The following is a 20978-nucleotide window of genomic DNA, read 5'->3' as shown; positions in this document are numbered from 1 at the left end:
AAAAACAAATATTCCCTAAAAATCGTCCCTCTATTTCTTTTTAATATATTTGCAAGTAACAAGAGATTACGTTTTTATTAGATGCCTTCTTTGATAATTCAGGTTTTGGTTCAAAAATGCTTTGGACACTTAAAAGGTGATTAAATTGTACTGTGCAGCAGAAAATGACAAAAGGAACTTGACGCTCGCAGGTTGTGCGTGTTAGACTGGTGCTCAATTCATCCATTAAACTGTTCTGCACACAGTGGATGTAGCTTCATCACCGGCACCACCACCTGCCCAGCCTCCACCACGTCCACCTGTTGGCAGCTCTGAGGCCTCCCAGAGCAAGTGAACTTTTAACAGCACTCCATGGGATTAGCAGTAGAATATACATGTAGCCAAACAATCTCATCAAAGGTTTTAGAGAGGGGAATGGGTCTCCTTCTGGGTTAATGGTAGGAGTTCCACGGAAAGAGAATTTGCCATAGATTTCCCAAAGATGAGGATGCTCTTCCATTACCAGAGATCATGAATGCCCCCAAACTTTTGAAACATTAATGTCACTTAAATTTAGGGAAATGGGTGTTACCACAAAGTCCCAGCAAAGTGAGTCTCCTTCAGAGAACAGTGATGATGGCTAAAACCATGGTTTACATTCCATTTTCACAGTGAGATAGTGCAAGAATGCCAAAAATTCCACAGAGCCTTCTCAAGTAACAATCTTGTCCTTGAGAGAGCCCTGGGATTTTGAGTTGTGGAATTTTCCACCCATTTATTTATTCTTTTAGTTTCCATCTTCTTTGCCTTCAAGTGTCAATTGGCCCCTTCAGTCACAGCTGTACAAATGACGGGAGTTTTTAATTGGCATAAGACATATACGTTATTCATCTATTCAGTTTCATCTGAAGGAAATCCAATAAAGACACAGTTTTACTTTCCGATGAAATATTTAAAGCTACTTTTTCCCCACGAGAAATTGGGCTGAGAACTCCATCCATGAGCTATGTAAGTACCAAACTTCTGGCCTCTCAGAGCATTCTGAATTTGATTTTATTAAAATATAGGGCTGCTTTTTTCTTGTTATGCATCATAGAACTTATGTATAAATATGTAGCAAATTCAATGTTTTATTAGTTTGTGAAGCTTTGTATACCGTAATGATACCAAGAACACTCTGTGCTTTTCCTAGCAAATATTGACTTAAAAGGATACTTTGTTTACATTTGTGCTACATCCTTGATAGAATGCATGGACATATTGTGGGATTTGTTTTTCTGTAACTGTAAGTACAGTGAAGCAGAAAATTCAAGTGGTGATTACACATCAAGTAACTACCTTTGCCTCTGGTTATTGATTGAACTAGAACCTACATGAAGGTTAATATGACCCTCACTGAGCAGGCCCTTCTGCCACTGGAGGCAACGACCTGAGCCAAACTCAACAGGCACACACCTTTCTGTGCTGCAGAAGCCAGTGCTGCGTCACAAAAGTCTCATATGAAAAGAAGGAAGCCAGCGGTGTTAGCATTGGTACTGGGGTAGCCTTGTACATTTGTCACAATGAAAGGTTAATTAGATGATATAAGAGACAGTTCACCACCTGCTATGTAAAAGGGTTGTGGGAGACACTTATAGAGTAGCAGAGAGAAACATCCACCTGTGTCCCCATCTTCAACCCAGCTCTCCAGGACCGAAGAATTAAATCCTTGAATAGTAACCATCAACCACTAATGAAAAGAATGAGATGTGAGAGCCAAGCTTTCTGTCAGATGTTGAATTATGAAAGAAACAGTCATGGTTTTATAAGCAAAACAGAACTTTCTTAACATGTCACAGCCATCTCATCAACCAATGGTCTCTCATCATGAGCGATCGTGGTTATTTAGAGTCAGAAGCAAAATATGGAGAGATCTGTCTGCAGGCAAGTGGAGACAAGGCATAATGACGGAAGAGCTAGGCGTGCAAAGAACATGATGAAGTGGACATGCTTTAGTGCTTAGTTCATAAGGAAGAAAAATGCATCACCTCCTGCACAGATTTAACCCCTTCTGGCTCGATTGTCACATAAGCAATTATTTCTATTCCTTTCAGCGTCAATCCACTCTCGGTGGTTTGAACTTCTCTTTTGCCCCAATACTTGGGTTAATTTCAAAGTTTGGTAAAGGCACCTCGTAAAACTCTTTTACGCATAAAAAGGGGCAATTTTCAACATCTTTAATTGTTTTTTAAAACTAATAAGCTGAGTCAAGGTAGTTATAATTTGTGACAATTCAGTTCTGAGCTGCACTGACGTGCACCATTGAGCTCACAGGTAGCCATCTCAGATGACAGGTGGAGAGCATTTCTGGACATCACACGTTAGAGGTGGGAGGAAGTTGGCACTGCAGTAGCTGATGTTGAAATAGACCTTACATTCAAATGATACAGTGCACCCGGAGCACACTCCACCCGCGTCATGGATGTGAGGAGCCTTATCTCTTCTGCAAAGACTTGTACACAAAGTATGACGTTTATTTGGTGATTTCACCTTCCTATTTCCCCATTTCAGGTTGCCCTTATGTTCATTTTCACCTTATTTGTCTGTTTAAACATGTTGGGATACGGGAAAGAACTGTAAGATTTTGGACTTTATGTTCCTTAGAGGAGGACTTTGTATTACCTTTGAGGAAAGAGTTCACTAAAATGAATGTTTTAAGAAGTAAAATGGTAGAGAGGAGCAAAGGAGTGGTTATTTCCTTTTCCTGTTTTGAAGCTAAAGTGTTTTAAAGAGTTAGCATACCTGGTGTTTATATATAAATAAAAATGATAATGCTATATGACTTTTGTTTCTCGCTGGAAATGAGGTAAGGTAGAGGAGGAAAGGTAGAATAGGGTCTGAAGGATAGCCTGGGTCCACAGAACATGAGGTAGGCTGTGCAAGGACGTGGCAGACCACTAGACACGCAGAACTAGAGCAAACTCTCAAGATGACTGGTTCAACCCAATTGTTTTAGAACTGAGAAACTGAGGTTCAAGGAGGGAAGAATCTTTGCCCCAAGACAAAGAATTGAATCGCTAAGGTCATTATATTAAAATAATAACTGCAAATTCCTAATAAGAAAAACAAAAGTACAAATTTTACATATCGGCCATTTGCTAGCTGTGTTACCTGCAGCAAGTTACTTAACCTCTCTGTGCCTCAGTTTCATCATCTATAAAACTGAGATAATAATGGTGCCTACCACATAGGCTTGCTGGGAAAATCAAATCAGTTAGTACTTGTAAAGCACCTAGAAACAATAAGTATTTGATAAACATCAAATTATTGTTGTTATTATTATCATTATTATTGCTGCTACCATTGATAACTCAGTCAGGCCTTTCTCAAGTAAGTGAGGTTTTACTGATGAACTCAGCCTAATATGGATTGGCATGTCACAATGACATGGATGTCAACCCCTAAGGATACACTGGGGTGGAGCCTAGCTTCAGCTCAGAGCCAAAGTTGGGTGGTAGGAAGCGTCTCATCTCCATGACTAATAATCACTCATATTTAAAAACACTTAGGTAACAACATTCATGTAGCCTGAAAAATCCCTAAGGATGGAATTGAAAAACGCAACCTTTGTGGAGTCCCAGTTTTGATTTTCAGAAACCTTGACCAAGCCACGTCCTCCTACTGATGGTTTCCGTATCTGGTGTTAATAACAGTTTTCATCTGAATTGTTGTAAAGGTTAAATGTATTTGAAAGCATTTTACGACCTATACCTTGTACTAGAATTGTACATTCTTAAAAGCACAATGTATTTACAATTACAAAATGTTTCTCTCATTCTGAAATCACAGGGAAAAAAATCATTCTTACTTTCTTCCAAGGATTTACCACTGACCATGAAAATAGACTATGTAGTCAGAACAGTCATGGAAAATGTATCCAAAAGAAAGAACACTGAGCTGGGAAGCTCAGAGGGTTGGATTTTAGCCCCAGCTTTCCCATGGACACATCATAAAGCTCCAGGCAAGTCATTTAGACTTCCTGGCACCCAGTTTCCTTTCCTGTAAAACACAGGGTGCATTAGATGATTTCTCACCCTCTAATTCTATAATCCTAAATGTCATGCATACGTTTGCATGAATCCATGAGTCACTAAAACCTACAATGTTTCTGAAAATTATTTAATAAATAAAATATCTCATAAACAATTCTACAGATCTTGGAACTGCCTCTCAAAACATTGCATAATCATGTTTAGGCAAAGACTTCAAACCCAAGGAGAACATCTTGGAATGGCGCCTCTTTTCACCACCATTCACGATTCACAGAAGACAGGCTGTCAGTTCACGTGTTCACACTCTCTCTGCCCTAGAGGCTCAGAGCACTTGAATGTCTCTCATTAATTTTGGAGGGTGCTTCATAAACAGAAAACGGCATTGCCTCTTTCAAAATGAAAATAAAGCCTAAGAGCATGTTTTATTCCTATAACATTTTCTGCATCTCAAAATGCTTTGTTGACAGTTCTAGCTTCGCTTTTTTCCCCATTCTTCTTCTCATTTCTGATTTGATCAATGTAAAAACTTTGTGAAGTAGGCTGGGCCTAGGAATTATTGTGCCCATTTTACAGATGAATATCCTGGGGTAAAAGAAACAGAAAAATATGCTTCCACTTAGAGCTGATGGTCCTCACTCTTAGATCTCCTGACTCTCAAACAAAGCCTGACCTAGTAAAGGAGTCACCTGTAGTCCATCTGCCTGCAGATCAGGCCCTCGGCACAATGCCTGGCTCAGCTCCCCTCAAGAACAAAAGCTTGTTCCCTTCCCCACTACTGCCCAGGTCTCTGTCTGGGACTCGGTACAGAACTGAAGTGGTGCTCTGAATGCTTTAGCCCTTTTTAAGGACTTCAATGGAAAAATAAAATTGCCAGATACAAACAATGGACTTATTGATGACTGAATTAGACCCTGCTTCCCGTGCCTTGTGGTTCTTCCCCATAAATGTTTTTCCCGTAATTTAGTGACTGCTTTGGGAGAGTTGTCCAGAACTCTTTCATCAGGGTTATTTTTTCATCCTAAGATTCTGGCCATCTCTCTCAGTTTATTTTTAAAAAGTGGAATGGGTGGATCATGTCCTAGAGAGAAAGCTCCTACAAGGTCCTAAACATTTTCGAGCCAGGGGGATAATTAGGACGATTTGAGAATTATACCCCTCTCCATTAATTGACTGAGGAGTGGACCAACTTCAAATCACAATAACAGGATTCTGAAAACAAAGTGTAATTTTATATAACTCACTTCCCTGCCACTGTGGTAGAAATAGGGCTGTGATATGTTTGAAGAGCCTGCCCTGGGCTTGGTTGGCAACTGGAATCCAGCAGAACCAGCGGGTTGGGAACAAAAGATCACGCAGAGATTAGCACCACAAGAAACATGCCTACGTTTGCACAATATTCATGTTTCCCCCTCCATAATGGCTTAATTTCATTTATTCCCCAAACTGAATGGCAGAGACAGCTACTCATTGTGGGGCATATGGCTAATTGCTCCTTTTGTTGGTTCTGTAAGGCGAGCATTGTTGCTTTCCCTCTGGTTATGGAAGCAACAGAAACACAGCTCCCAATCTTTGACTCGTTTTTCACTTATGATGGAAGATACTGGCAGTCACCTGCATCACTTCACCTACTTCAGGTCCACAAATATTGAGAAACTACTGTGGACATGGCATCATGTTAGGTGCTTGAAATGAGCTACATCTGAGTAAGATACAGCCCATTTCCCAAAAAGTTACATTGAGTGAGTGAATACTGGGAAGAGATTTTTGGGGGCATTGGAGACCGGGAGTGTCATGCAGGAGACCCTGCTTGCTGCGCCATCTGTCGTGCGGGGCGGCCTGCGGGGTCTCTGGTCCCACTCCCCACACAAGAACGCAGGACATGGCGAGGCCAAAAAGGAACACCCACGGAGCCATAGGTAGGGGAGTCACACCACTATACTCTCACTGGCGGCTGGATTGGAGACACAGGAAGCAGGAGCCACACAATTCTCAACCCTCACTGCGCCGCTTGCAGGCTCAGCCACCATCTTCTTGCTAGCTCCCCCTTTTTCTGCTAGCCTAGCCACGGCAGTTATATTAGTGGCCAATGGCTCACTGGTTACAGCTGACGGCCAACTAGTCACAGCTGATGGCCATCACAGTCGATGGCCATTTACTACCTGAGCCAGCACCTTTCTATGTGAGGCCGAGAGCCTGGAAACTGCTTTTTGGGGCTCTGTCCCCACAGGGAAAGATGGCAGGTCTTCAAATTACTGTTTAGAATCAAAGGGTTTATAACAAAAGTGCACCTAATGATCAAACACACCATAGATATAAGACGAGGAACCATATCTCCCTGGAAATTTCCCTGCACCACACTGTGGTACTTCAAGAGAAGAAAAAAAAAAGACGAAACAAAAAGGAAAGAGAGGTAATTTGAAGATTCCAAAAAGATGTGGTTTGTAAATTGAGGGGATAAGAAATGGTTTCATGAAGTAAGTGTCATTTGGAAGTAAGTCCTAAAGGTTGAGTGCACTTTTAATAAACAGGTAAAATAATAACAAAAACATATATAATGCACACTTTTAAGTGGCATTATTACATATATCATCTTATTTTTGAAGACAAGAAGAGGAGGTCCCTCCAGGTAGGAAGCGCTCTGCAAGCACAGGCAGGGACTGGAAGCATCAGACATTTGCAGCAACTAGTAAATACTTTCTCATGTGCACAACACAACTTAAGTGAGCACCTACTATGCTGCATCTGTGAACTACAGGTGATACAAGGATTCTGGGGCACAGACATCTGTCTTCAGGTGTCATGCCGCCTGGAGAAGAGGCTGGAGACATAGGTAGCTCAGAAGTTATGTGTCAGATGGAAGTAGGAGATAAAGATGGGAGGCTATGCCAGAACCAGGTTAAACGGGTCTAAAACTAGGTTAATGTGTAGGACTTAACTCAGTGACAGTAGAAGATTATTAAAGATTTGGGGCTGAGGATATATGATCTAGGTTGAATACATGATTCACTTAGAGCAAATGAATAGGTTTCATTCAGCACAAGAAGAAATGAGGAAGAAAAACTGGCTAGAAGACAAATGCAAAAGTCCCAGGCAAGAGGTAATAGGGTTCTAAAGATGGTAGCACTAAAGAGGATTAAAGAGAATGAAGAGGGACTCAACTGAAATACACATTGTAGAACACTGACTTATTTGAAAGGACAAGCTGTCTGATATGGGCCATGCTGAGCTGGGATGCCAGCAGGATGTAGAGGGGGGGTGTTTAGCCCACAGCTGGACATGCGGGTATTCAGGTGCTGGCAAGAAAAATCCATGTTGGTGCTATCCACAAGGGGGTTGCTGTGAAGACCATGGGTCTGAACAAGACAGCAAGTGTAGCTATAGAAGGAGGAAGAAGAAAATATTCCTGGAGAATATTTACATTTGTAGGGTAGAAGTGGAGAGAGAAGCATGTGAAGAAGGCAGGAGAAAAGAGACAAGAGTTGAGGCTCAACAGTGCAGTGCTGGGGAACCCAGAGAAGAAGCCTGGAGGTGGAGACTGGGATGAGATGAGCCATTGAACCTAGTGCTTGGGCGGTCACTGGCTGCCTTTGAAAAAGAAACTTCAGGGAGGCCGAGAACAGAAAAGTCAGCACTTGAGAGTAAGGGGTGAGTGAGAGGACAGCAAGCAAGGAGGCTTTAGGGAGTTCGATGGAGGGATGTAGAACGAAGATGTAAATGAAGAAGGAAGGATTGACAGGGCAGGGGAGAAAGGAATCAGGTTTGCAGATAGAGGGGTTAATGTGGCAAGAAGGGCACGTACTCCCCAGCGACAAGTTCCAAGGAAGAAAGTATGGGAGTGGGTGGTGAAAATACAAAGGCTCTCTCCCGACACCATCTGGCCCACGCCTATGGGCACAATTACCACCTCTCCTTGGGATGACTCACACATTTCTATCTCCTGTTCTAACCTCTTCCTGAGCTCCTGATCTATATATAAAACAATCTACTAAACAACTCCTCTTAGGTGTCAGAAAGGCACCTCAAACTCAACCTGCCCAAATCAAATTCAGTAGCTTTTCCTCCAAATAATGTCATCTCCCACTGTTCCCTCCTCAAGACATGGTATCGGTATCATTATCTATCAAATTGCCAAAGTCAGAAAGTTAGGGCTTACCTCAGCATCTGTATTGCTCTCAAACCCCCACCACAACCCAAGGGTTTTAATTCACCTGCCAAACTCTGCCTATGCCCCTTCTAAGCTCTACAGTACAGCTAGAGTGACCGTTTCAGAATTCAAGTGTGACCATGTCCACTCCTGCTTAGAGCCCTCCAGCGTCTTCCTCTTGGCAGGGCCAAAGTGTGACAGGACCGTCCAGGCCCTCATCGCACACTCTCCCTGCACCTGCACCCTCCCTTTCCTTCCTCACATACTTCCTCATCTCTTCCACCTTTGTGCTCTACACATGCTGACCCACCTGCCCCGTACCCTCTTCCCACAGTTCTCTTCTCCTGGTTAACTTCTAGTTCATGCAAGATGGGAGACAGTATAGCAGGATGGCTTGGACTCCAGGCTTTGCAATCAAAATGAGTTCCACTCCCCCACTCCTAGGCTCACCAGCTGAAGGATGCTAAACGAATGACTTACTGTCTCCAAGCCTATGTTTCCTCACCTCTATGTTCACATGAGTCCATACCTCTTAGATAATTCATATAAGTCAGTCAAATTTGGGCCTGGCACGTAGTAACCACTTGGTAAATGTCAGCTATCTTGTATTTTTCTTCTTTCCAACCTTGGGTCAATCATCACTCCCTGGAGAAGCCTGCTGGACCAGGCTTCTGTCTAATCTCTGTCTAATCTCAGCCCCCTGCACTCTCCTTCCTTGCACCCATCACAGATTTAATTTTGCATTTACTATAGGATGTTTAGATCATGTCTGTGTTCTCCACTAGATTGAAGTTTTCTTGAGAGCGGGATTTTGCTCATCATATAGCCCACCCCCTAGCACAATGTCTGCCTGGAGTACACACTCCAGCGATATTTGTCCAATGGCTGAATGAACAAACAAGGAAACAGAGGCAGCCCAGCTGTGGTTAAAGTGTATAAGGGTTAGCATATCCAGCTTGTCCTCTATCCAACAACCCAGCGTTTTGTCATTTAGCCATTTCATTTTTTCTTTAGTGAGGGCCAGATTATCAGTGTGTCATCTCATCTATGGATACCAGTAAATTGTTATTAGGAATATTTATTCTTTAGAATCTAGATGAACTGGGATAAAATTCCTATGTATGCAGGCCTCATTGACCAAGGACATTTGGTAATCCATGGTTGAGCGGATGAAGATGATGATGGTATGATGATGACCTAGTAATTCATAAGTCTTATGAATGTTAGCACGTTAACATTGGACTAGTAAGTGGAAAGTACAGAACAGAAGCTCTTGAAGGTCAACTCAGGTGTCAGATGAGAAGCAGAGCCCACCTTCATTTTCCACGTCATAGACACACACACAGATGTCTAACTGGACCCCTCCCTGAAATGTGACCTTCCACAGTCTTCTGCCCATGAACTGTGAAGTGCTCGTGAGGCAGGCCACATGATTCCACATCCTCCCACCTACCACGTCACCTTCCCTCCAGCTCTCTTCCAAGGAGGACCGCTGACTAGGCTCACGTTTTATTCTAGGGAATGTTTTCTGAATCATTCTCTTGGCGTCTGCTAATGGGAAAATACTAAATCCATGGGAAATCCTATACAATTCTGGACTAACACGAGGAAAAGCAGATGAAAGATCCCTGTAACTCCCTGTGGATCACCTTTACCACATGCTGCAAACTCTTTGATTAACATCTGCCTTTGCTTCTAATAACAAACTGTTCTTTCTCCGGGTGAATCAGCTTGGGAGCTTCAGAAGGAATGAGTGAACAACAGCGTCTGTGCTGTCACTAGAATTTATACCATTACCAATGGCCTTTCTTTTATTGAGTGCCTAGGAGGGATCGCAAACCACAAAGCCCTAGGTGCTTTCCCTTTGCTGGTTATTAAATTGAGCAGTAGTTTCAGTACTTGGAGGGTAAAATTTAAAAGCTTTGTACTCTTCATAGAACAAGAAAGGAAAATTGAAGTCGTTTTAGCGCTCAGAGATTGTGGTATGTCCCTTGGTCTCCTATGACTGTTTATCTTAGGATCTCTACTTGGCCCCTGGCAGCCTGTTGCCTTAGTTGAAACAGTAAAACTTCGATTAACCATAATATGGTAATGTTGAGAAGAGCAATGAAAACCTTTTGCTTCCAGAACTTAGGGAACTTTTTTGGAGAAATCTATTATTGCCTGGCAATTCTATTATAAAAGCACATTAGGGTTTCAAAATGCAATGTGGCTAGTGGGGTAAAGGGCTTATGTAACATTAGAAGCAAAAAACTGATTGTAAAATTATGTCTATGCTGATTATCACTATATGAAAATTAGATAACATATTGACAGTAACTGGAAGGAAACATTAAAACAGCTGGTTTTTAGAACGGCAAGGTTAGAGATATGTTTTCTTTTTGTCTTGCTTGATTTCTGTTATTGTTGTTATAGGCTTACTTGTACAATACCAGATTGTCAGCAAAACATACATATTATACTGAAAATATTGTGGAAAACCATAATTCACTTGCGGTCCAGACATTAAAACTTATATTCCACCTTAAACGTGAATATGGAAAATATGGAGCTTTATCCTTATCTTTAAAAAGTATTACTTATTCTACAAAATAAAACAGAAAACAACTTCTAGCATAGTTCTTAAAAGTGACAGAAATGAATTTCGCTTCTCTCCTTTGGCATCACAACAGTCTCAAAAATTTTATTTTCTTCAATGAGAAATGATAAAACAAACTACTTCTTATTCATTTTTTTTCTCCTGATTATCTAGTAGACCAGAAAATCATTCTGGAAAAACTACCACACATTTAAGGAATCCTTAGTAGGTCCAGGTCAGAAAATGCTTGAGCACATATTTGCCGCCTCATGCCTATAAATGTTTAAAGAATGTTGGCTGGCCGCTGACAGCCAGATCTGAATCACTGAATTACATGTCTACAAATTCAACTCGGCAAATAACCACACAGTTTCCCCGTTTCTTCGCCTTCTGTTTATTCAGTGCTTCACCCACAGGGACCTGTTGCCTGTAAACAGCACAATACGGGATTCGGAAAAATCTCGTACTAAGTGGACACTTCCTTCTGTCCAGAAAGTTCCATTTAGTTTTTAATTAAATGATTCCTGTACGTAATAATTGGCTGCCTTTTCCCTCTGGAGCGCCATTAAGAGGTTAAGAGAGTCTGCGGCTAGTTTGGACTTTATCTGCTTTAGAACTCAGGCCTCTCCTTGTGTCTCTTGCATGCAATTCAATCCAACAAAAATGGATCCAGCTGAGTGACTTCCCAGAGCTGCTGGGTCAACAAGCTTTACCAGGAGGCTATGGAAACACCTTATTGGCAATGAATGCTGGGTCTCACCCATCGGTTAGTTAGCAAAGTTCATGATGGACTTCTAATCAGTTCAATCAGGAATCGGTCAGACTGTGTGTTCCTAAACTTCCTCCTCACGTGGTAAGCGTTACCAGCTGCAAAAATAAATAAGTATAACACTACAATAGTAAGCAATCAGCTGAGCAACAAATAAACTACTCGATACTGGTAAATTGATTGCCAGACTAAAGATAATGAACTTGATTCTGGAAGTAATGGGGACCACGCAATCATTTTTTAGGAGAACACGGATAATGTAACCTGGGTTTAAGATGAGAAGTAAACCTAGAGGTGAGAGGAAAATAAACTGGAGAGGGTAGAGGGATTGGCTGGAATCAGGGAACTAATAGGAAGCTATTGGAACAGTTGAATTGGCCCAAAGCAAGGCACAGACGATACACATGGAAATCGAATAGGTAATAGAGCCAAAATAGATAAAATGATACAACAAATTTGATGCCGCTTAATGAGGAAAAGCACAGTGTAAAGACAGAGTTAAGAACACATGAAAGTTTCTACCCTAGGTTATTGAGTTGGAGGTGATGCCATTAATATAACTGAAGAAGCAAGAGGAAAGATTTGGGAGAGGTGACAGTGAGTTGGTTTTAGATAAAAGAGTTAAAAGTGTCTGGGGGACATCCATGGGGAACACCTCAGCAGCCCATTAAGATATGCCAGGGCTAGAAAAAAATATTTAACAGTACAGAGTTTGAAATGAAACCTTGGCTCTGCCACTTAGGTTGAGAGGCCTTGGATAAGATATTTAAACTTCTGAGCCTCTAGTTTCTTTATCTTAAAGGGGAAGATAGTAATTACATAATAGGATTGCTGTGAATATTAAATACGAATCATGTATGGAAAGCACTTAGTGTCCTAAACATAGTAATAACTCAAAAAAATTATCGGTTCTTGGACCACTGCGACAATCTCTTCCTGTGCTCCCTGTTTCATCCTTTGCCTCTCTCAGTTCACCTCTGCATGGCAATCAGAGAGATCTTATTATAATAAAGATGAGATTCCCATCATTCTTCTATTTAAAAATCTCTAAGGACTTAGCATTACTATTCTGAAAACATTCCAATCTTGTTCTAGCCTCAGGGATTTTGCACATGCTGTTCCCTCTACCTGGAGTGCTCGTCTCCAAATTTCTCAAGGTTGGCTCTTTTTCATTCTTCTACTTTTAGCTTACATGATACCATCTCACTGAATCCTTTTGATGATTCTTTCTTCATCCACCCCAGGCACTCTCTATAAACTGTTACTTTGTTTTTATTTTGTCCATAGAAAATTAGCGTTTGAAATGAAAAACTCATGTATATAGTTACATTTTACATCTGTTCTCCCTCTTCAATTAGACTGTCAGATTCTTGACAGCATACCTGTCTTATTCCCCTCTATATCTCCAGTGCCTGGCACGTAGCAGAATCTCCATAAATAATTGTTGGATGAAGGAATGAAGGAATGTCTAAACATGGAAATACATGGATCCTTAAATATAAAGCATGCACTTCTTTCCCAGTAAAATGGAACGGTCTAACTCAGGAACACAATGCTATGACGATGAGTTACTCTAAGTGGACGTCTCACTGAGGTCAACCAATTAACCTCCCTGGCCCCCATTGTCCTTCTCATTATAAAAGAGCCAACAATTGCCACTATCCTGCTGAAGACGGATGTACTAAAGAATAAGCAAGATGAAATCTGGCCAGTTCCTGGAGCTTTACAGGAGGAAGACACTTTACTTAACTGCTCAACCCACCACAAAGATGACAGGCACGGGCCAAAACAGCATAATCAAATTCCCCAAAGTCGCATTCAATCACTGGCCTATAAATCCCCCCAGGGCTCCGAAACAATAGTCAATTTCCACCAAACTGCAGTGATGATGTAAACCCCAGGATCACAATTCAGTGTGGTAGTTCCAGAAATACTACGAAAAACAAGGCCACTCCCCAAATGGATCTGTGATCACAACGAGAATGCAAATGCCTTTTTCCAGAGTGTGGTCAGCACCGCAGGTCCCAGGCCCCTGGCTTCCCTGTCTCTCTGGACGCCACCAATCAACGCCCCTTCCATACACAGGAGCCAACTGCTAGAGCATTCGGTCAGCATCCCCAGGAGGCTCAGTCTCAGAAAACCTTTTTGAGATCTATACTAACCAAATTGAGGAAAATAGCTTAGTCTTTAGCTTCATTACAAGGCCCAGCAAATGGAAGCTGGCTTTCGAAGTGCGGGGCAATGACTCAGTTCAGGACAACTGCAACTTTAGCAGCATCCCTCTCCAGGTACACACTCATCTCTATTAGCACGAGGAAATGGGGATGCTCAGCGTACCTGGTATAGGGATTAAAATGGATTTTTTACTTAGGTGACACAGGATTTTTTCCTTGACTTTGTCACTTCTCGGTGTGTGACTTTGGGCAAATTATTCTGAACTCTCAGGGGCTTCCGTTTTTAATTTGTAAAACAAGGATAATAATGACTACCTTAGTGGGTTGTGATAAAGGAGGTAGAGTAAGATGCTAAACACATGCAGCGAATGCTAGCTATTAACATTAATCAATAGTTAATAAGCAAGGGTCAACAACATCTGCATCCAAGTTATTTCTTTTTCAATCGTTCAGCAAATATTTATTGAGCATCTACTTGAGGCTCAGCATTGTGCTAGGTGCTAGGGCTGCAACAATGAACTTGGTAGACTGATCCCTGTCCTCATGCAGTCAACAGCTTTTCAATAGGTAATTATGGTGGCGTAATAAATACTACAATGGGGAGAGTTCCGGGTGCCCTGAGAACACTGGAAGGGACATCAAACACGGGCCGGGGAGTCATGGAAGTCTTCTTGGAGGATGTGATGCGTAGCTATATCTGAAGGATGTCATCCAAAGGTCAGAGAGAATGGAACAAAGAAAATGTTATGCAGAAGAAACACTATTCACAGATGCTCACAAAACAGAGAGCAAAGCATTTTCAAGTTGCTGAAAACAGGCTTGAGCAAGGCCCATAGGCTTGGAGGAAGGGTCCTTGTAAGTCTTTGTTAAAGAGTTTGTGCTTTAATCTGAAAGCCATCAGGAACACAGTAGGATTTTAAGCCAAAAAGTGGCCGGGTTGTATTCGTGTTTTAGAATGATCACTCTGGCTGCCATGTGAAGAATATATTAAGCAAAGAAACCATTATGAGCCTATGAATTAAGAAAATATCCCATAAGGATGTGGAGAAGTAGACATATTCTAGAGCTATTTAGAAGGGACAATGACAGAACTTGGCCATTGATAGAAAGGTAGAGTGAGGGAGAGGGCGGTGAGGGGAGGAAGACGAATGCCAGCTTAAATGGCGGCGCCATCCACTGAGAGAGGGAGCACAGAGGAGGAACAGTTTTAAATGTTCAGTATGGAACAAGCTGAGTTGAAATGCTTGTGGAACGTTTGGGTGGAAATAGTCCCAACAGGTTGATTAATCAGGCCTGAATCAACATCATCACAGCAGCTTCCTCAGTACTTACTGACTGCCATTACCATCCAGCCACACACGACTTCTCTTCCCCAAGTTCAATACACCAAGTTTATTTGTGCCTCTAGGCCTTTGCACCTGTTGTTCTCTCTACCGGGGATCCTCTTCCCTCAGATGGCCAAATGTGTGGCCCCTTGTAATTCAGATGTCAGCTCACACATTATCTCCACAGAGGGGTATTCCCTGGCCCCCTAACCAAAGCGTCACTCTTAATTACCCTACATAGCATGTGCACTGCCCTTCTCACTATAAGAAATTATCTTTTTCTTTTCTTCATTTACTTTTTTCTTATTTGTCAACCACACTCCAGAACAGTGTTCTCAAATGCCATAGCCAGTCTATATGTGGCTTTGTAAATTTAAATAAATTAAAATTAAATAAGATTGCAAAACTCAGTTCCTCTGTTGCACTAACCACATTTCAAGAGCTGAAGAGCCATGGGTGGCTAGCATATTGGGCAGCACAGCTATAGAACATTTCCATCACTGCAGAAAATTCTAATGGACGGCTCCGCTCTAAAAAGAAAGTTCCATGCCACAGACACGTTTATATCCCCAGAGCCTAGAAAAATGTTTTCCAACCATAGACCACATTTTATTTGTGGATTGGGAAATTTAGTAGATTCTGACCAGTATAAGTTTTAGTGAAATAGAAAGGAAAATAACAAAGCATATCCTATTATACATGTGGAGAATAAGAATTTCTTAAGGGAAATGTATTCATATGCATGTGTGTCCTAGGTAGCATTATCAATTGTACTTCTTGTATGTCACCGTCAAAATAAAATTGTACACAGTACTCATAATATTGTATGGGATCAAAAACATTTTAATAAGTGAAATATTTTACAGAGTTTATCTAATTTAATATACTCCCAACTACACCCCTGTGAGGTGGGAATTATTATGCTTATTTTAAAGATGAGAAAACTAAGGTTATGAGAGTTAAGCGATTTGTCCAGATGACGAAATTTAAAAGGGATGGAATTAAGAGTCAAGTCGAGGTCTGGCTGATTCAGGCTACTATGTTCTTTTTTTTTTTTTTTTTTTTTTTTTTTTTTAAGATATTATGATCTTAACCATGGACGGATTGTTTTTAAAGAGTTGGTTGTGTTATTGTGGCTGGCCCACATAATGTGATGAGAGATGAGGAGATTGGAGAGAACTGTGAGAAAATCCAGCATTGGGCTATGGGCATAGGAGGAAAAGTCTCGAAAACAGAGAGGAAGGGCCATAGAGGAGCCTCAAGAAGGAAAGGGAACATGTCAGGAGAAGGAAGGAAGTAGTCGATGCTATAAAGCAGTCCAAACTTCAAGGAAAATAAAGGCTAGAAATTTCAATAAATTTAGCATTGAGGAGGTTGTTAAAATCTTTGGCAAGAGTAGTTTCAGTGAAGTGATAGGCTCAGAACCTACCCCTGAAGGCTGAAGGCGAAATGGGAGGAGAATGTTAACAGCCTCCAAAAACTTCAACTGTGAATGGGAGGCAACGGTGCAGCCAAAGCAGAGCTTCTGCTTATTTACTTATTCATTCATTTATTTATTTTCAAAATATAATAGGACATTCTGAGCACAATTATACATTGATGCAAATGGAGGGACTGACATAAAGAGAGAGGATAGTTAAAAGAAGAGAGTTCCTGAGCAGATGGGAGGTTAGAAACTCCAGGTAAGAGATGGAGAAATGGCCCTGGATAAAGGGAGGACTGCCTCGTCCTGTTTACGCAGGAGGAAAGGGAGGGAAGAGAAATGCAGAGAGAAAAATTAGAAGCAGTATGTTGCAGGAGCACTTCTCCAATGGTTTCTTTCTTTCTCTGGGAAGAAGGAGAGACCTTGTGCTATGAATGGAGAGCAGAATGGAGTGGAAAAGGTATTTTTAAAAAAATAAACGACAGGGCTTTCTCTACATTCAGATGTGCGTAAATTCTCTAAAACCTGTTCATAGCTCCCCTAAATAGCTTCCCTCCACCACAGTGCACAGAAGGAGTAGAAACACAAAATTTTGATAGAAGTGCACTCCAATTAGGTAAAACAGGAAGGTGGAGCTGACCCAGAAAGCAGGATTGGGGAGCAGCACGGAGGGGCCCAGTGAAAGCTGGAGCCTATGAACTTTCAGTGACAGCAGTCAGCAAACTTCCTGGAAATGCCTGGATAATCTCTTACCCTAATTGGGCTGTTTAATACATCAGACCTTAAGCAATAAGAACCTGACTGCATTCTTCCTATGAACACTAAAAGCTGAAAGGAACAACCAACCAGCCAAGAGAAGAAAATATAATAACAGTAGTCATTTTTGTGGGACTGATCAGTCCCTCAAGCACATAAAAATCTAAACTAACGTGATAGCCTTTTTGTACCCTCCTTTGTGCCTTATGCATTGATTAACAGTTCCCAATTTTGTACTTACAGATGCATAATATAATGTTAACATTACAAGGTTTAGTTGAAGTTAGATGAACATAAACCCTCTGTACTATAACAACTAAGTTCAGTGTACCTTCTGAGCAGGGAAAAACCTAGTTCTTCCCTACTGTGTGTTTCTTTCTTGCCTGTCCCCTTTACTATTCACACAGCGCAATTCAGTTCTGGTCACCAAGTGCGTGGAGGCTTTTTACCAAGCAGTTCTCCACGACACCAACTGGGTGTCCTACAATTTAACCCAAACCTGACACTATTTACCCGGAGATAGCATCAGATTCCACAGCTTTAGGGCTCACCAGACTGTCCCCCACTTTAGATGTCAGTCAAAAGTCCATGTTGTCACCTGTCCTTCTGAAATTGAGTTCAATTAATTTGCTAAAGTGGCTTACAGAACTCATAAAAACAGTTTGTTTCTATTTATTGGTTTATTATAAAAGGATATACTAAGAGATACAGATGAGGATCCAGATGGAAGAGATCCATAAGGCAAGGTATGTGAGAAGGGGCACAGAGCCTCCCTGCATCACGGCATTCGACTCTCCACACACTGGACACTCTCCAAACCCAGTACTACTGGGATTTTGCAGAGGCTCGATCAACTATTAACCCCATTTCCATCCCTTCTCCCCACTCTGGAGGATGGTAGGGAGGGGCTGAGAATTCCCAGCTTCTAATCATGACTTGGTCTTTCTGGTAACCAGACCCCATCCAGGAGCCCACCTCTTAGTCACCTCATTTAGAACGACAGATGTTCCTAGTGCTCTTATCACTTAGGAACTTAGAATGGTTTTAGGAGCCCATGTCAGGGACAGGGTCAAAGACAAATATTAGAAAAAGAGATGCTCCTAGTGCTCTTATCACTCAGGAAATTACAAGGGTCTTAGGAGCTTTGTGCCAGGACCTGGAGGCAGACACCAATATAAATTTTTTTCTAAATCTCACATCCTCATAAACCTATTCAGAGTTGTCCTAACTCAAGTTTTAAAAATTTCCTCCATCATTGTGTGGTGACGTAATAGGAATACAAAATATTGAAATGAATTCCGTTCCCAATGGTAAAAACAACCCTTGTTGTTTCCCTTTATCTAAAATGTTTTTCTGTTCCCTTTACACCACCACCTTCATAGTCTCTCACCCCAGCTCCTTCTCTTCCAGTGAGTCAATATTCTCCTCTTCCCAGAAGACTCTTGGCATTCCCTCTGCAGAGCCTCCCGTGTCTCTACTGCAGACACACGGCAATGGAAAGGCACACTGCTCTGTGCCCTCCACAGCCCGGCACAGTTCTGCAAGGGCTCCATAGTGCAGCCATACCCTGCCTAGCCCGGGGCTGCCCACAACATAGAGCTCAATAAGGATGCAAAGGCCCTCATAACTTTCTGGGGGGAAAGTTGGATCCCTACCTCACACCACACACCCACAGAAAGAATTCCAGATAGATCAAGATTTAAATGAGAAAAATGAAACCATAAAAGAACAAGAGGGGAACATCAGAATATATTTTAATAACCTCAAAGTGGAGAAGGCATTTCTAACTTTTGCCATAAAATCTAGAAGCCACAAAAGCAATGATTGATGGATTCAGCTACATTAAAATTGTTAAATTTCTGTATATCTCAATATACAATGGGCAAGATCAAAAGAAATTTTACTTTACATCACAGACTAAGAACTAATTTCTTCCAAGAATAAAGAGCTCTTAGAAGTCAATTAGAAGAAAAAATGTAAAGGCAAAGTATAGGAACATACAGTCCATAGAAAAGGAAAAACAAATGACTTAGATGTATGAAAAGGTGTACTATACCATTCATAATAAAAAGATGGAAATTTAAGCTACAATTAGAGACCAGATTTCAACAATCAGATTGGAAAAGATCGAAATATTTGAAAATACTATGTTGGCAAGTATTTTCAGAAACCGGCACATTTCTGCATTGCTGGTGAGAATATAAATTAGCATAACCTCTTGCAAGGCAATTTGACAATAAATAATCACTAAAATTGAAAGTATACATGTTGTTCGAACCAGCAGTTAACTTGTGGATATTTATCCCATAAATATATTCCCACAGGTGAAAATACATCTTTGTTTGTGTGGGGACAGAGCCAGGAGTGCCGTTTCCAGGCTCTCGGCCTCATCTGGAAAGGTGCTCACTCAGATAGTAAATGGCCATCAACTATGATTGGATAGCCATCAACTGTGGCTAGTTGGCGGTCAGCTGTCACCGGTGAGCCATTGGCCACTAATGCAACTGCCATGGCTACACTAGCAGCAAATGGGGGCTAGCAAGAAGATGGTGGCTGAGCTAGCAAGAGCGGATTGCAGTTAGCATGGAGGATTGCAGCTAGCAAGTGGGGTTGGTTGGCAGAGAGAAGTGGATGGCAGGTTGAGGATAGTGTGGCTCCTGCTTCCTGTGTCTCCAACCCAGGTGCCAGTGAGACTATAGTGGTATGACTCCCCTATCTATGGGTCCGTGAGTGTTCCTTTTTGGCCTCACCACATCCTGCGTTCTCATGTGGGGAGCAGGACCAGAGACCCTGCATGACTCCCTGCATTGACAGTTTGTAATAGCAAAAGATTGAAAACAATCTAGATGACCTTCCATGGAAGATTGAGACAATGTTATTATGTATTGAGAGGGTTAGATCTCCAAGATATCGTTAAGTGGAAAATAGTATGGTTTAGACAGTATATAGAGTATGCTACCATATATATAGAAAGAAAAAATATATACACATGCATATACACACACACATACATGTATATGTTTGTAAATACGTAACATACCCTAGAAATACATATGCAAGAAACCAGTAAGTGATTTGGAGAGGAATTTGATGGGTGGAAGACAAGAGAAGATTTGCTACTCAACATACTCTATGTAGACCATTTTACATTGTTAACAGACACTAACAAGTTTAAAAATATCAATGTCCAGCAAATTAAACAAGGATACCACCAATTCTCGTAAGCATATACTTAGACAATATTAAAAACTATAGGAAGTCTAATCAGTGACCAGTTGGAATCACCTCTGAAAGATTAGAAACCAAAACATGGAACTCTGAAGTTCTCTAAATCTGAATTCTGGCTGAACATTACAGCTTAACTTTCTGTGGGCACAGAGAACACACACACATGCAGGGGCCGATAGCCCACTGCTCCTGGTGAGTAGAATAGAACCATTCAAATAGCCAATGTATGGATCAAGGATGCTTTCTTGCCAGACACCATTATGTGACTCTGGCTTAGCTCCAGTCTCAATTGAAAGTTAATTTTTAAATAATTTGGATTGATATAATCACAAAAATTTAAATAATCAAAGAAAAAAATTCCCAAATTGTCCTGAGTCAATCTAGAGGAGCACTTCTTCTGGCCCCACTCAGGGAGAAGCCAAATGTCCTCTGAGTTAAATTTGAGCCTGATTAAAACCTTGCTCCCAGGGTTGTACTTAGGTCCTGTGGCGGACTGGTTGTCACCAAAGAAATCTGGCCCGTTATGTAGATGAGAAGGATTAATGTGATTCCCAAGTAAACCTAACAGTGA

The 20978-nt window shown here is 41.4% G+C and overlaps 1 long non-coding RNA gene across 2 annotated transcripts in view; it reads left to right on the top strand.

Moving 5' to 3' along the window:
• The first annotated feature begins 789 nt into the window (after positions 1 to 789).
• Positions 790 to 20978, top strand: part of LOC117027976 (uncharacterized) — a 75738-nt gene continuing 55549 nt past the window's right edge. For both annotated transcript variants that reach the window (XR_004424046.1, XR_004424047.1), the window contains exon 1: positions 790 to 987. This is a non-coding gene — a long non-coding RNA (uncharacterized LOC117027976). The remainder of the gene's footprint in view (positions 988 to 20978) is intronic.

Source organism: Rhinolophus ferrumequinum, chromosome 10, assembly GCF_004115265.2.
Source record: "Rhinolophus ferrumequinum isolate MPI-CBG mRhiFer1 chromosome 10, mRhiFer1_v1.p, whole genome shotgun sequence".
Lineage (NCBI taxonomy): Eukaryota > Metazoa > Chordata > Mammalia > Chiroptera > Rhinolophidae > Rhinolophus > Rhinolophus ferrumequinum.
Note: the sequence above shows the minus strand (reverse complement) of the source record. Positions and strands in the feature narration are given on the sequence as shown.